The sequence below is a fragment of the Callionymus lyra genome, chromosome 1 (assembly GCF_982586985.1).
Source record: "Callionymus lyra chromosome 1, fCalLyr1.hap1.1, whole genome shotgun sequence".
Taxonomy (NCBI): Eukaryota; Metazoa; Chordata; class Actinopteri; order Syngnathiformes; family Callionymidae; genus Callionymus; species Callionymus lyra.
The window spans coordinates 26312838-26330928 of NC_141818.1; the positions used below are offsets into that span (position 1 = coordinate 26312838).

The 18091-nt window shown below is 40.6% G+C and overlaps 1 long non-coding RNA gene across 1 annotated transcript; it reads right to left on the reverse strand.

Moving 5' to 3' along the window:
• Positions 1-3678: 3678 nt before the first annotated feature.
• On the reverse strand, positions 3679-17625 carry LOC148088657 (uncharacterized). Its single transcript, XR_015713571.1, has 3 exons — positions 17594-17625; positions 17022-17143; positions 3679-3972 (listed from the first exon to the last, which is right to left on the reverse strand). It is a non-coding gene; the product is annotated as an uncharacterized LOC148088657 (long non-coding RNA).
• Positions 17626-18091: the final 466 nt, after the last annotated feature.

Below are 18091 nucleotides of genomic sequence, written 5' to 3' on the forward strand. Positions count from 1 at the left end.
TGTGTTGTTCCATAAACCAGACTGAATCAGCTCAAATTGATCATTGTCATGGAGATAATCACAGAGCTGACTTGTTACTACTTTCTCCAGAATTTTTTAAATGAAGACATGATTAGAGATAGGCCTATAGTTAGTGAGAACCTCTGGATCAAGAGTGGGTTTTTTAAGCAGAGGTTTAATTACTGCAACTTTAAAAATCTGAGGCACATAGCCTGATTTCATTGACAAGTTAATAATGTCAAGTATGAAAGTGCTAAGTAAGGCGAACAGTTCTTTAAGTAGCCATGTAGGATCCATAAGACATGTTTTGGACTTTGACGAGGAAACAACCCGGGCCTGCTGTCGAGGACTCACTGGTAAAAAGGAGTCAAAATATAGATTCAAGATTCAAGATTCAAAGCGTTTATTGTCAGATGTACTACGTACCATGAAATTCTTACTTTGTACCCCCAATAAAAGTGCACCGTAAAAATAAACATCTTTATATCTATATATATACATACATACAGTATATAAATAACTATGCTACTAAGAGTACAAGTAGTGTAAATGGTGCATGAGGTAAATGTGGTTTTAGCTGTTGAGGAGTCTGATGGCGGTTGGAAAGAAAGAGCTTTTCAGTCTCGTTGTTCCGCACTTCACACTCCTGTACCTGCGGCCTGAGGGCAGGAGTGTGAACAGTCCGTGCTGGGGGTGTGTTGGATCTTTGAGGATGGAGGCAGCTCTACTGTGGACTGTGCGGTGGTATATGCTCTGCAGGGAGGGCAGAGAAGTTCTGGTGATCCTCTCAGCTGTCTTCACCACTCTCTGCAGGCGTTTGCGGTCCGTCACAGTGCTGCTGAAAAGACATGTTATGTTTAAGTGAGATCTTCTCTAAAAGTGATGTATTCAGACTGAGATTTATTTGAAGTCCAAGCCCGCTACCTGGTGGGGGACCATGCCACCTAGCCTGGTTCTTTTTTTTTTTTAATCAACATTTGTCATTTTTTTGCCACAATGCAAGCCAGTCAAGCCCCCTACCTGGTGTGCGAACCAAACAGCACCATGTCTTCTCCTTTGTATTTGATTGACAGGTCCACCAGAACTGTCTTGTAGATGCAGCAATGAGCGAAGCCCCTCTCCCACGACGACTTCCTGACTGTTCAAAAAAAGAGACATTTAAATAAATAAATAAATAATATGGGGAGTAAAAAAGTTTTGAATAAAACCAGCAGATGAACTTGGAAATACGACCCTGCATCAGGTTTTCTAAGACGTTGTTCTAACTCTGTTGTTGTTCAAACTTCAAATAAACGGTTTATTCAGCTACAAACATCAATTACCAGCTGTAATAAACATAAGAAACACTTATTTGAAGTTCTTTTCAAAAGTTATGTTTAAAGTGAAATGTTGTCTCAAAAGATTTTTTCAGACTGAGAGAAAGACGTTTTCTAAGATGCTGCTCGAGATCTAGAGCAGTGATTGCTGTATGGGTCCCTAACCCAGTCAAGGCCTTTTTTGAAGGCTAAATGGAAATAAAATGACAACTTCTCATCAAGAGTGTTCAAATGTGTGCCAATCACCTCGCACATTGCAGCAGTGTAGCCATCATGCAGCTTCACGGTGAGTGGGAACATCTCAAGGCGGCCACACTGCACATGTTGTTGCCAGAGCTGCCACTTTAAAGAATCTTCAGATGAAGTTTTTAAAACATATTTTATTGATTTTAAGATATTAAGACATACACCTTGACACAATCACGAAAAAAAAAAAATGAAAAAAATGAAAGGTAGAACACAAAAACAAAGAAAGATCCCACCCTCCACACCTGTAGAAAACCTCCCCGCGGTCTCGCAAATCCAGACCCTCACCTACCTCTTCACAACCAGGGCCTGACAATGACAAACAAACAAAACATTCCTATACATCTAACGAATCAACTATGATGCATTGATACATTTTTACAAACAAACAACAAAAAAACAATACTCCATACATATGACAGCGAAAACAAAAACAAAACCCAAACTGCCAATAATCGACGCAAGGTTCAGTTCTTTAACACGTTGAATGTATGGTGACCAGGTTTCATCAAACTTCTCCAAACAACCATACCGACCGTATCTCAAGTTCTTGAATCCAACTCTTAAATGATGGTGGCTTGTCTGACTTCCACTGCAGAAGAACAAGTCTGCGTGCCATCAGTGAGGAAAAGGCAATTGCGTTTGCATGTGCCGTTGATACAGAGAGGTCAGGTGGAGGTACTCCAAATATACAGATGTGTGGAGAAGGCGTTATTACTTTTTTACACATGTAAGAAATACATTAAAATATTCTTTCAAGTGATGGACAATGCCAGAACATATGACCCTAAGTAGCAGGGCTGTGAGAGCAACTTAAACAATGTGGACTGACGTCCGGGTAGATTTTAGCAAGTCTCTCATTTGAATAGTGCAAACGATGTAACACTTTAAATTGTATGAGACGTTGCTTTATGCAGTAAGATGACGAATGGATACACTCTACGCTGCCAGAAACTTGCAGATAATTTAATGTTTATATCTTGTTCCCAGGCTAGCTTAGTTTTATCCCATGACAGAGGTTTGACATTTTGCATTATCCTATATATTTTGGAAATATTACCTTTTATGTAGGGATTTAAGGAAAGAATCTCATTGCATGTGTTTTTGGATTGCACGTGGAAGTGGAGCAGCAAGTGGATATTTAAGATATTTATTGGCAAAACTCCTGACTTGGAGATATCTGAAGAAATTACTTTTGTTAAGATTGTGCTTTTGTTGTAGATACTCAAATGTTAGAAAATGACTATTTTGAATCAAGTCTTATAAAAATACGAGTCCACTACTGTGCCAGACCTGGAAACCAGTGTCCATCTCGGATGGGGGGAAAAGATGATTATTCATTGAGGGAGAGAACGTACTTAGATCGTTTAAATTAAAATGTTTCCAAAATTGAATCCAAATCTTTAAATAATTTTTATTTATAATTAACAGGGTTGGATATCTGGTACTGGCCTATTGGTAGTGTAGCACTTAGCAGAGAAATTGAATTATTATTATTTATTTCCAAATTAGCCCAAAGTGGACCTTGTTTTTCCCACCATGCACCAACCCAAAATGCAAATTTGCACACATTTGCTGCCAGGTAATAGAACATAAAGTAAGGAAGACCAAGTCCTCCCTCCAACCTTGGTTTTCCATAAAACATTTTTTCATTCTTGGCACAGATCAATTTAAATGCAAAAATTAAACTGTCAAGTTCCTTAAAAACAGATTTTGGTAAATAATAAGGAATCATTTGAAAGAAATATAGGAAACGGGGAAGAACTGTCATCTTTATAGTGTTCACCCTTCCTTCATTCTTCCTGAATGAGATTGGTAAGTGACTCTACCTTAAAAGGTCATTTTTGGTCTGTTCAAACAGAGTTTTGAAGTGATTATGGAAGAAATCTTGGTATACATGTGTAATCTTTAAAACCAAGTAGTTCAATTCAATTCAATTCAATTTTATTTAAAGTGTCTTATCATAACAAAGTTATCTCAAGACACTATACAGTTGAAATAAGACTACAGTTGATTAAGGAAAAATAGATCCCAGCAATTCAACAAAGAGCAAGAAACAAAACACTGTACAGTGAGCTGTACAGTGAGCAATGGCGAGGAAAAACTTCCTTTTAGAAGGCAGAAACCTCGAGCGGAACCCGACTCATTGTTGACGGCCTGCCGCTTTGACCGGCTGGGAGGAAGGATGGGGGGGTAGACAGATGGATAAGGAGAGGAGTGAGGGAGGATATAGTGAGAGAAAAGAGGAGAGTGTAGGAGGGTCCATGGGGGTGCTGGAGAGAACTTGGGATCTGATGACGTGGTGAAGATCCTGGATCAGCAGCAGCTCTGGAGGTGGATCCCTGGATCAGCAACAGCTCTGGAGGTGGATCCCTGGATCAGCAGCAGCTCTGGAGGTGGATCCCTGGGGCTCCGGGAGAGAAATAAAAAGGTGTGGGTTTGGGACAAATGTAGACAATACACAGGTATACAGACTCCGGTGACGGGTGAAGATATATAGAGGGGAGAGGGGGGGTGGGGGGGGGGTTGAAATAGCCAGGCCAGAGGGCACATACCTAGCACAGCAGATCCAGACACAGGGGCCCAAGCCGCGGCAGGAACCCGCGGGAGACCAGGACCCGGCAGGCGAGATAACCACCAGAGCCGACCCCAAACACCAGCGAGAAGGCGGACCACCACCGGGGGCGCGAGAGGGCGAGCACAGGCGAGGACGACCGAGGAAGCAGAGAGGGGGAGGCACCAGGCGCAGGCACCGGGGCAGAGGGGCAGCCAGAAGAACCAGTCAGGGGATAGGGCCCCGGGGCCAGGCCGGGCGACGGAGGACCCCCAGACCGTCAGGCCGCCAACAAGTCCATAGCAGGGGACCGAGTCAAGGAGACGGGGACCGACCACAGCAGCGGCGGCGGAACCCCCCCCAATACCCTGCGGTCACGGCCAGTAGCTGGGTTGAGTGCCACCGCATGTCACAGGGGGGCCACGGTTGTGCGGGCAGGGCGGGGGCAATGGGGCCGCAGCCGTCCGGGAACTGTAGACCGTCCCCAACAGCTGCAGCCCACCACCCCATGAGGGAAGTTTGGGGAGCCAGCAGTATTCGATGGGCAGTCCACGGTCTCTAAGGTGCCGAGGCCCCGCCCATCACACGTACTGACCCCCAGCCACCGCCCCCACCCACCATGCACCACCCAGGGGGACAGCAGCATTTGCATGGGCGGTACATGTTCACTACGGTAACATGGGTCCGCCCAATGCCTCCACCGTCCCCCCAATGCGGCCCCCCCCCCCACCCGGGAAGCCCCCGAAAGACCGACCAGCCCGGCCACGAACCCCCAGGACCAAGGGCGACAAACCCCCCGACCACGGCACATGCCACACAGGGCGGGTAGAGGACCACAGCCACCGCTGCAGCAGACACCCACCCCAAGACAGGCCCCCCACCACAGACCAGGCGAAGCCATCGGGGCCGGAAGGTCATCCAGAACACCCGGCCAGCCCCAGCCCCACCCCCGACGGCTCACCCGCCGACCCCGTCGGCGGGACCAGCAACCCCCTAGCCCCAGCACCGCCCCCAGCGCAACCCCCCATCCACCACCCCAGCCACCCCCGCCAGCACCCGCCCCCACGCACCATCAAAAAAACCCCAGGAGCGGGCCACCCCCCCGCCGGCACACGGGGCCATCGCAGCACCAGCGGTGACCACCACCAGGCCCAAGGCACCCACAGGCCCCACCCGCCGGACCCCCACACCCGAACCGGCCAAACCAGAACGGCCCGGCGAGAAAAGAAGGATATACAGAGCTCGGTGTCTAAAACTAAAACTAAAATTCCTCCAGCATTCTCAGCCTATAGCAGCTAAGATAAACAGTTTTGTTAGTAATGACAGCTAGAGATAAACAGTCAAGTTAATTATAGGCTTTATCGAAAAGTAAGGTTTTAAGATTATTTTTAAACATAGAGAGGGTGTCTGCCCTCCGGACTGAAGCCGGTAGTTTGTTCCACAGTAGAGGGGCTTGAAAACTAAAGGCCCTGGCTCCGAATCTACATTTAGAGATTTGTGGTATAACTAGTAGATCAGAGTTTAGGGATCGTAAGGTCCTTGAGGGTTGGTAAGTTTGGATTAAATCTTTAATGTATGTTGGTGCTAGACCATGTAAGGCTTTATAGGTTAGGAGAAGGATTTTAAATTGTATTCTAAATTCTACAGGAAGCCAATGTAGGGAAGACAGGAGAAATGTGTTCGCGCCTCTTAGTCTTAGTCAGGACACGAGCTGCAGAGTTCTGAATGAGCTGAAGAGTTCTGAGAGACTTTTTAGAACAGCCTGACAGAAGAGAGTTACAATAGTCCAGCCTGGAGGTAACAAAAGCATTGATGAAATTCTCAGCAGCATCTAAAGGAAGGAAATGCCTAATTTTTGAAATGTTACGAAGGTGGAAATAAGCAGTCCGTGAGATTTGTTTTATGTGTGAGTTAAATGATAAGTCCTCGTCAAAGCATACACCCAGATTCTTTACAGTGGTGCTAGTAGCAGGAGCAAGTCCATTTTGTAAAGCTAGATCATTAGTTAATAATTGTCTGAGATGTTGCGGACCAACTAGTAAAACCTCAGTCTTTTCCGAGTTCAGTAGGAGGAAGTTTTTGGTCATCCATGACTTGATATCTGTGATACAGGACTGTAATTGTGTTAGCTGAATTCTTTCATCTGGCTTCATGGACAGGTAAAGTTGGGTGTCATCAGCATAACAGTGAAATGTATAGTGAGTGTCTTCTAATCAAGTCCCCTAGTGGGAGCATATAGATTGTGAATAGTATTGGACCAAGAACAGAACCTTGTGGGACACCATAGCTGACCTTAGTGTGTGTCGATGAGAGGTGGTTGACATGTACATAGTGCGTTCTATCCGACAGGTAAGATTTAAACCAGTTAAGAGCAGTTCCACGAAAGCCTAACTGGTTTTCTAGCCTCTGTAGAAGGATTTGGTGGTCGACAGTGTCAAATGCAGCACTGAGATCTAGAAGAACAAGAACTGAAACATGGCCCTGATCAGAGGCCATCAGTAGGTCGTTACTTACTTTTACCAGGGCGGTCTCTGTGCTGTGGTGTTCCCTAAAACCAGACTGAAACACCTCAAATTGATCATTGTCCTGGAGATAATCACAGAGCTGAATCGTTACCACTTTCTCCAGAAGTTTTGAAATGAATACTAGATTAGAGATAGGCCTGTAGTTAGTGAGGACCTCTGGATAGAGAGTGGGTTTTTTAAGCAGAGGTTTAATTACTGCAACTTTAAAAATCTGAGGCACATAGCCTGATGTTATTGACAGGTTAATAATGTCAAGTATGAAAGTGCTAAGTAAGGGGAACAGTTCTTTAAGTAGCCATGTGGGAATAGGATCGAGAAGACATGTTGTGGACTTTGAGGAGGAAACAACCTGGGACAGCTGTCGAGGACTCACTGGTAGAAAGGAGTCAAAGTATGTATCAGTCATAGTGTCTGTGACCGGTGAGGCTGCACTGGTTGAATTAGACGAATCTAGGAGGTCTTGAATCTTTCCTCTAATAGTTACAATTTTTTCATTAAAAAAGTTCATAAAGTCATTGCTGCTGACATGAGGAGGGATGGACTGCTCAATGGACTGATGGCTCCGTGTCAGCCTGGCTACAGTACTGAATAAGAACTTGGGGTTATTCTTATTTGCTTCTATAAGTGATGAGTAGTAGCTGGCTCTGGCTTTCCGAAGAGATGCCTTGTATATTTTTAACTTATCCTGCCAGTCCTGGTAGAATTCATTATGTTTTGATGAACGCCATTTCTTCTCTAGTCGTCTACAAACCTGTTTTAATTTACGTGTTTCCTGAGTATACCAGGGAGCAAGACTACTTCTGTTAACAGCCTTTTTTGTTAGTGGTGCGATTAAGTCAAAGTAAAATAGTTAAATTTGTTTGTTAACTGAAAGGGGAAGATATTATAGTCGATTGATTTTGCCAAATCATTGATTGGAAATACAGCACTTTTTGAAAAATTGAATTTGTAACCGGAAATGTGACCAAATATTTTCAATATTTCAATAACTCCAGGTATTGAAACTACTGGATTAGACAAATACAGCAAAAGGTCATCAGCATATAGTGAACATTTATGAATTTCGTGAATCACTCCAAAGATTTCCTTCTCTTTCCTAGGGCCAGAGCCAGTGGCTCAATAGCTAGATCAAAAAGAAAAGGTGAGAGACAACACCCTGTCTTGTTCCTCTGTAAAGTTTAAAATATGTTGATGTCATTGAGTTAGTGTGTACTGCGGCCACTGGTGTGAAGTATATTATTTTGATCCAAGATATAAAGTTTGAACCAAAACCAAATTTTCCCAACACTTTCAATAAGTATTTCCACTCCACCCGACCAAATGCTTTTTCAGCATCAAGTGAGATAACGACTTCTGGAATTTCAGTGGAATGGGAATTATATAAAATATTAATTAAATGTCACATGTTAAAGAAAGATTGCCTACCTGGCACAAAACCAGTCTGGTCAGGGTGTATTATTTTGGTCATCACTGTTTCCAGATGACGAGACAGAACTTAAGTGAGAATTTTATAATCACAGCAGAGAAGGCTTATGGGCCGGTACAAGCCACATTCTCGCTGATCTTTTCCTTTTTCAGGTATAACTTTAATAGTTGCCTGATTCATTGTTGGTGGTAGTTTTGAAGTTATAAGTGTTCCTTCAAATAATTTACTTAAAATAGGTCAAAGTTTATTTGAAAACATTTTATAAAATGATGTGGGGAATCCATCTGGACCAGGTGCTTTTCCGCTTTGCATTGAGTTTATAGCTAGAGTTATTTCCCCTGTTGTTATTCTGGAGTCTATAACAGATTGTTCTTGTTTATTAACTTGGGGATTTTGCATTTTTTCTAAAAGGTCCCCAATCTCCAATGATGTTGCAGAAGTCTCAAAGGTATAAAGGTTACTATAAAGTGTTCTGAACTGGTCATTAATAGTTTGTGGATGTACAGATGTCAAACCCTCAGCTGTATTAATTTCAGAAATGATACGATTTGCTGCAGATTGTTTGATTTGGTGTGATAGTAGTCGACCCACTTTGTCACTGTGTTCATAGTAGGTTTGTTTTGTTTTCAGGAGGAGTCTCTCAATTTTGACAGTGGTTAAATTATTGTATTCGGTTTGTAATAATTGTCTTTCATTGAATAGGGATGGATTAGGCTGAGATGCACATTTTTATATAATTGTTATAGTTTCTGTTGTATCTCTTTGAGGCGTTTAGTTCTTTCTCTTCCGAGACAAAATTTTGAAAGTTTTTGCTTGATTATAAGAGCGGTCAAGACGCCATGTGCATTGAGCAGGTACCCTGTCTGGAAATGCTATGTCTAGTTGGACTGGTGCATGATTGGAAATCACAATACTGTGGTATTGGTATTTTGTTTCACATGGCAAAATGGCAAAAAAAAGTATATCCTCGAAAACGATTGGTGGACGGGTGAAAAAGAAGAATATATTTGGTAGTGGGGTTTAATTTCCTCCAGGGGTCAGTAAGTACATAAGATTGTTTAATGAGATTTACTGTGTTTGCCGATTTTGATAAATTATTTTGAAGTTCAGTTGAGGATCTATCTAACGTTGGCTCAGGCACGAGATTAAAGTCACCTCCTAAAATGATGTGTATCTGTTAGGATCTGGAATAGTTGCCATTAGTCTAGAGAAGAACTGAGGATCGTCCCAGTTAGGGCCATAAACATTAACTAGTGCCACCTCAGTTCCAGACAATCTACACACTACTATGATATATCTTCCCTTGTTATCAGATATGAAATTGTTTAGTTGATAAGAGACTCATTTTCTAATAAGTATGGCAGCTCCTCTTGACCTATCCCCATAATTAGAGTGATAAATATTTTCTATCCATCCCCTCTTTAACTTTGAGTATTCTTCTAGACGTAAGTGGGTCTCTTGTAAAAACATTATCTCTCTACCTAATGATTTCAGGTGTGTTTTTTACGCTTTGTTACGCTTAATAGGATGGTTAACTCCTTTTACGTTCCATCTTATAAAACGTGTTGAACCTAAAGACAATGGATTGTGACTACTCATATTTTAACATGGGTGTAAATACACTTGTAACTGTATGGAGTAAACATAAACAAAATAAACAAAAACAACAACAACACATAATGCCCTTGAACAACAGAGAACACACCTCACACACACGTGCCAATGTTCTCCCCCAAAAAAATGAGAGATCGCACAACCTACCGTTAAAGGTATCTGCACTAACTTGCTCAGGAAAGCTAAAGAACTTGACTTAATACAATTAAGGCACACTTCAATTAAAGTATTATTTATCATAAACATCTAATGACAATAAGAACGACTCACATGATTGGTATTTAAATAACCAGCATCAACAAGGATAAACGAGACCATCAAAATAACATTAACTTGTATTAAACGTGTAGAAAAAGTTGAATCAGTTGCTATCATGTTGTTAAATCACTGTCTCACCGGAATGTCTTCACACGTCACACGCGTCACTTGTCTCCACTGATGTTTTTGTTGACATAATCGCGCGCCTCTGCAGCGGAGTAGAAGGATTTCTCCACATTCTTGTACGTGATTCTGAAGCGGGCAGGATAAGCAAATCCGAACCGAACCCCGTCCACTCCACGAAACCGACTCTTGACGTCATTGAACGCTGCGCGTGCTTTGGCAACACTTGTCGGGTAGTCAGGAAACACTGAGATACTGACTCCGTCCACACTGGTGCGTTGTCTAGTCCAAGCGAGTCTCAGAATGTTTTCACAGTCTTGGAAGTAGTGAACTATGATCGCGTTTGACCGGCGTCCCTCTGTAGATCCAGGCGGGGAGAGACGGTGAGCTCTGTCCAGGAGCGGCGTGTCTTTCAGATCAAAGGCCCGCTGCAGAAGCGTGGACACAGACTCGGTGTTGCATTCACGGGTCTCCGGTATTCCGACATAAGGATCTTATGGTGTTTGTCCGACCTCGCCTCCAAGTCCTCGCATTTATTCTGAAGTTCGTCGATGACCCCCGTGAGCCGCTTCACCTCCTTCTTGAGTGAAACAACATCATCTGTGCACGTTGACAAACTTTCTTCCATATCCTTCACCGTAGCTTTCATGGCGGAGAGTTCAGAGGCGATCGTCTACCTGTATTCTTTGAGCTCCGCTCTAGCTGCAACAATATCCGCTCGAATCACCGCCATCTCACTTTCCAACATTGCGCAAACTTCTGTTTGAAGAATTTCAGCTAAATCCTTGCGCACCGAAGATAGTAGTTCCATCTTTAGCGATTCGGTGACCGATGAGTCGGGGTTCGAGACACTCCCTTTCAGGAAAGCAACTTCAATCGAGCTTGAAGGCCTCGTGGCTTTAGTCGTTGTTTGCCTACCTTTGCTTGATTTACCAGCCATTTTGCAGTTTCCATTTTTAGGTATATGGCTTAGCAAAGGTAAAATTCAAACATTTTCCAAAAAGTGTGCTCAAAAAAATTACTTTTATATATTCGTTCTGTGGAGTTCCAAAAAACACGTCTAGTCCATGCTATGCTCAGCAGCGCCCCCTATTTTTTAATTCTTATTAAAAAAAAAACAACCTTAATAGTTGACAAAGATTTGACATTAGTTTCATGTTCAGCAGGTTTTGAAGTATTAATAAACAAAGTTTCATGTATTTTTACCGTAGAAATATTAATTTATTATAGGGGACTTCCGGTCGCACGAACGAGAAATGCACGCATAGAGAAGAGCTCTTCCACATCCGTCGATATAACTATCTCCTAACTCTATAAAACTCGACCAAATTACTACGATACGAATATGAGAGGAGGTAAAACGTCAAGAAGTCAAAAGACTGACAAGGATTTGTCAGGAAACCCAACTAAAGATCCTGTGCCAGACGACGCCGCTGGAGAAGCTAACGCTGGAGAGGATGCTGAACCCCCTGCTGAACCTACTCAAAACGGAGCTGAGAGGGTTTAAAGCGGACTTGAGCCGCGAGCTCCGTGAGTTCAGACAAACTATGAAGGATGACTTCAACAAGTTCAAGGAAGATGTAATGAATGAGCTACAAACACAAAGTGCCAGCATAACGGAGGCGGAACAGCGGATAACTCATCTGGAGTCAGATCTCTGCGACATGAAAGAGACGCTCCTGATGGTGGTGAAGGACAACGTGAAGTTGCAGGAGAAAGTGGCTGATCTGGAGAGCCGCTCGCCAAGAAATAACCTTCGTATTTACGGAGTACCAGAGGGCACAGAAGGAAAGACAGTGATAGAGTTTGTCCAAGATTTATTCAAAAATAATTTCGATCTTCCTGACGGAGTGATTCTTCAGATCCAGCGGGCTCATAGAGCGCTCACCCCTAAACCTGCTGCGGACGCACCGCCCAGATCGATTATTGTAAACTTCCTCCAGTTCCAAGTGAAAGAGTTGATCCTGAAGAAAGCCTGGCAGAAGAAAATAATCGAGCTGGCTGGCAAGAGACTCTATTTCGATCACGACTATGCAGGCCATGTAGTTGAGAAACGGAAAGCATACGGAGCGATCAAAGTGGCGCTACGCGAGAGGGGGATCAGGAACCAGACGCCCTTCACCAAAATCAAGATCTTCTGTGACTCGGGACTACACATCTACGACAGCGCGGAGGAGGCGGCCGAGGCTTTGAACGGACGCGGGATCCAGGTGAAGGTGACGAAGACCCCCCGCCCCCTGATCACAGCGGAGCAGCGATTGATAGCCCCGTCACCATGGAAACCAGTCGACGCCAGAGAAACAACTCGCCACGCACGATAGAGGCTGGGCGAGTTCAGACACGCATCTCAGCAATAAGTCCGCCACGGTTTAAGAGATAAGTGGAACTTGTGTAAATCATAGTTCTTGTTAAAAATATTATTCCTTAAGTTCATGTTCGGCACATTCTAATAATATCATTTGAAACACTTCACTGGGTTATTAACGATTAACGGTTATCCTCCCTCCAACAGGGAACTCAAGGAATGGGCTATTACACCCCATCCTTTTGAAGTCAGTGTGTTATATGTTTGTTTAAGGTTTTTTTTCATTGTTCTGTGTGTTTTTATACTTTTTGGGGCGATTGCATATAAGGTTATTGTATACACATGACAGAATCCATAAAAATAATGTTGTTGAATGTAAATGGTTTAAACAACCCTATAAAAAGACAAAGGGTAATGACAAAATTGAAAAAAGAAAAAACTCATCTGATTTTCCTACAAGAAACTCATCTGTCAAAAACCGAACACGACAAGTTAAAAAAGTTCGGATATCAGAATGTTTACCATAGTTCATTTAAACATGGATGTAGAAGAGGAGTGGCAATACTAATTCATAAATCTGTGAAGTTTGACTTGATCAAAGAAAAGAGCGATAAAGAGGGAAGATATGTCATTGTAAAGGGAAAACTTCAGAATGAAAATGTAACTTTGGCTTGTGTTTATGCACCTCCAAACAGTGAAAAGGTTTTTTTTAAGGAGCTATTTGACAATATTGTAACAGAAATGAATGGGACACTTATTTGTGGAGGAGACCTCAATGTGGTATTAAACAGTACATTAGATACATCCAACAATAGAAGGAAATATGAACCATGTTACAAAAACAATCAAAAACATGTTAAGAGACTACGGTATGATCGATATATGGAGAAGGTTACATCCAAAAAACAGGGATTACACACACTACTCTGCACCTAACGGAAGCTATGCAAGGATCGACTATTTCTTTCTATATCAAGAAGATTTTTACAAAGTAGAACAGTGTGTAATTTGAGAAGCGGATATATCTGACCACAGCCCAGTAATATTAAAAATTAAACTAAAATCACGAGTTAAAAAAACAATGTGGAGGTTGAATATTGGTATTCTGAACAACAAAAAAATACTTGAAGAAATCAAAAATGATAATTTCACATATCAAAAAGAAAACGAAAATGGTGAGGTTAACCCTGCAATAGTGTGGGATGCTCTTAAAGCAGTTATGCGGGGAAATATTATAGCAAAGTGCTCTTTACTGAAAAAAACAAGAGAAGCAGCATATAAGGACGAGAAAGAAAAACTACTAAGGTTAGAACGACAACACAAAAACAGCCAGGACCCCACTCTACTTCCAAAGATACAAGAAACCAGGGATAACATAAAAAGACAATTAAATTTAGAAGTAGAAAAAAGATGCTACACACATCCTTTAACTACACTCTTGAACATGGTGTGATTCCTCCGTCTTGGAGCGAAGCTATCATCTCAGTTATCCCAAAAAAGAAAACCAGTGAGAAGTGTGAAGACTACAGGCCGATCTCATTATTAAACATAGATTATAAACTTTACACTTCCATCATAGCAAAAAGATACAGCACATTCATGACAGAGATAATTGATGAGGATCAGACCGGATTTATCAAGGGCCGTCAAACACATGACAATATTAGGAGGATTATGCATGTAATAGATCATGTGGAACGTAACAACATCTCAGCTGTCCTCATAAGCGTTGATGCAGAAAAAGCGTTTGATTGCGTTAATTGGTCATTCCTGTATCTTGTACTAGAGAAATTTGGACTAAATAGTAAAGCAATACGATGCATTAGATCGCTCTATCAAAAGCCGACCGCAAGAATAAGAATAAATGGTAGTCTATCAGACCCCATTACCTTAGAAAGATCTACAAGACAAGGTTGTTGCCTCTCACCAACTCTTTTTGCTATTTGTATCGAACCATTGGCCCAAGCAATCCGACAAAACAAGGAACTTAAAGGTATAGAAATTAATCACGAAAAACAAATTATTGGACTTTTTGCAGATGACATAATATGTTATTTACAAGAACCAGAAACTAGTATTCCAAAAGTAATACAACACATGGAAGCATTTGGCTCCTGTTCTGGCTACAAATTAAATTTAGCAAAAACGCAAATTATGGCAATGAATTTTACTCCATCTGAGAATCTCAAAATAATATTAAACACAAATTGGTTTGCCAAAAAAATAACATACCTAGGGGTCACCTTGACCAAGGAATACAAGAAACTGTCTGAAGAAAATTATGGGTCCCCATACACTGGATTTGAGTTCAAGAAAAGATACAATCAAGATGAACATCCTACCTAGATTACTTTACCTTTTTCAAGCATTACCAGTTGAGGTACCAGAGATTCTATTCAGAGAGTGGGACAAATTGTTCTCTAGATTTATATGGAATGGACAAAACCCGAGAGTAAAATTTGAAACCTTACAGATTAGTAAAGAGGGAGGTGGGATGGCTTTACCAAACATGAGAGGATACTATCTTGCAGCCCAGATAGGACCAATTATAAGTTGGTGTGACCAACACTTTGAGGCAAAATGGAAAAATCTAGAAGAAAAATGTAGAGATCGGGAAATTCGAAGTCTCATTGGAGACAGAAAAACCATGAAGGAATATAGTAACCAATTAGATACAATAAGTAAATTCACACTTGAAATGTGGTTCAAGGTGGTCAGAAAACACAAATTGGAAAATGAAATTAAAATATTCAGTTGGAAAGCATACAATAAAAATTTCACTCCAAATAATCTGGATTTGCAGTTCAGGCAGTGGATCCAGACCGGTTCAACTGCAATATGCACAGCCACAAAACATGGCAAAATGATGAGCTTCCAAGAACTGAAACAAATATACTCTCTAACTAACAGAGACCACTTTAGATTCTTACAATTACGGGACTTCTATGACAAACAAATTAAACCAAACATGAATGAAAACAGAAATGGTATAATCCAAACTTTGATTGGAACCTATAACGGCAAGAAGTGTAAAATTGTCTCAACATTATACAAGCAATTGATGGAAACTAAGGGAAAGACAACAAATTATGTAAAGGAAAAGTGGGAAAAAGAGTTCCATATCAGTATAAGTCAAGAAGAATGGTCACATATTTGGCAGACGCAGCATTCTACGACATCTTCTCGTATCTGGAGGGAACACTGCTGGAAAAATGTAATAAGATATTTCATTACACCAAAATTAAAAGCAGACAACTGTCATCGGACCAGTCGTGTTGGAGAGATTGTAACGAAGTCAATGTCGACCATGCTCATGTTTTCTGGTATTGCTCTAAAATCACGAAATATTGGAATGAAGCAGTTGAAAACATCTTGGGCTATAATATTCCACCTGCATGTTCAATTTTGTACTTGGGCTTAAATTCAAACATTGTAAACAAGGAAGACAAATATTTATTTAAAATACTAGTGGCAGCCGCTAAAAAGGCCATTACCAAAAAATGGCACAATACGAAACCACCAACAGTGGAAGAATGGACTCACATTGTCAAAGGAGTTTTTGAAATGGAACTTTTAACCCACAGGATAACGACACAAGAAGACAAATTTATAGAAAAATGGAAAAAGTGGACTCTGTTTAAACAACAACGACACCTGTGAAATACTTGGACTGTATCAGTGTGTACTTTATATATTGAAAGATGCATGTAAGAAACATGAACAACCCCAATTTTTATTTTTTTATTTTTGTTTTGTGTTTTTGCGTTGTTGGTTTTTTATTTTCTGTGATGTATGTGTGTTTGCCTTAATGTGGAAAATTCTAATAAAACTTAAGTTTGAAAAAAAGAAATATTAATTTATTGTCAACTTAGTACAGTATGTTATTGTCACTGTTATCCAAGCACAATATATTTTAATTCTTATAAAAAAAAACTTAATCATTGACATATTGACCCACGTACTTAGGTTAGATAACTTTGTCAACTATTACGTTTTTAAAAAAAAATAAGAATTAAAATATAAAGTGCTTGAATAACAGTGACATCAATACACTGTACTAAATTGACAATAAATCAATATTTCTACAGTAAAAATACATGAAACTTTGTTCACTTATACTTCAAAACCTGCTGAACATGAAAATAAAGTCAGATCTTTGTCAACTATTAAGGTTTATTTTTTATAATAAAATACATTGTGCACAAACAGCTTTCTAAGCAAAAATAACGTCATAAGTCAGTAATTAAATTATTTAAACAACCGTAATTGAATTATTTTGCAAGAAAACAAAAAAATAAACAGAAAATACAGATTAGCAGAAAATAAATATTTCCTATTTCGGCTGCTTTTCTTCCAACAGTCTCACACATGTTTGGAGACTCTGGTCTCATCACGCAAATGTCTCTTCAAATCTTACTTTAATGTAACCATATCAGAGTCATTTTGACAATATATCAGTAATAGTGTCGTAGATCCTTCCGCGTATGACTTCTCTCCCACTACCGTAACACCTTCACAAAAACGCAAGTGTTTTAAGGTTGCCGCTAGATCGCGGCTCACTTGACCGCAGTGTGGGGGACCATGCCGCCTAGCCTGGATCTTTTTTTTTAATCACAATTTTTTAGCCACAATACAAGCCCCTCAAGCCCCCTACCTTGTGCAGGAACCAAACACCACCATGTCTACTCCTTTGAATTTGACTGACAGGTCCACCAGCACGGTTGTGTAGATGCAGCCATGAGCGAAGCCCCTCTCCCACGACGACTTCCTGACTATCTGTTCAAAAAAAGGGAAATTTAAATAAATAAATAAATAATGTGGGGAGTGAAAAAGTTTTGAATAAAACCAGAGGATGAACTGAATCAGGTTTTCTAACATGCTGCTGTAAACCTGCAGAACAGTTTCCAAACTTCAAATAAAGGGTTTATTTAGCTATAAACATCAATAATAATTTATAATAACAAACATAAGAAAACACTTATTTGAAGTTGTTTTAAAAAGTTAGGTTTAAAGTGAAATCTTGTCTGAAAATGATGTTCTCTTTACAATATTATTTTCAGTGAACTGTCCTTGAGTAGTAGATGTTTTAGCATAAGACATTTTAATGAGGCATGTGCCACCATTTGCGCTATATTAAATGTAATATTTCAATGTGTCAACATAATTTAATATTTAGGTAACACCTCACTATATGAACACAAAATAACTTTAAGAAATATAACTTACTTGAGGCTGTGTATTTCTTTCATCGTTTTCTTGCACCATTTTCTTTTGCATCTCTGAAACTTTCTGCTGAAGATGCAGCAAGACCCGCCCTTCTTCCCTCGGGTAGCTCCCTGTGATTGGTGGAGAAGTCCAGCCAATGGCAGCAGAAGGATTCAAGCAGGTCTCTGAATGGCTACCCTCGTGGGCAGGGTGTGCGAGGAGTTGTGAGCAAGCTTCTATAGGGCAATGAATGTAAAATTAATTACGTGTTTATTCGCTGATTTAGCAGCATTATTTTGCTATGTTTTACGACATTTAGCCAACATTTCTCACATTTATGAAATATAAAATCTAAATGTCAAATTTAAATCTAAATGTTAAATCTAAATGTTAAATCTAAATCTAAATGTAAATGTAAATCTTAAATCTTAAATCTTAAATCTTAAATCTTAAATCTATATCTAAATCTTAAATCTAAATCTTAAATCTATATCTAAATCTTAAATCTTAAATCTATAT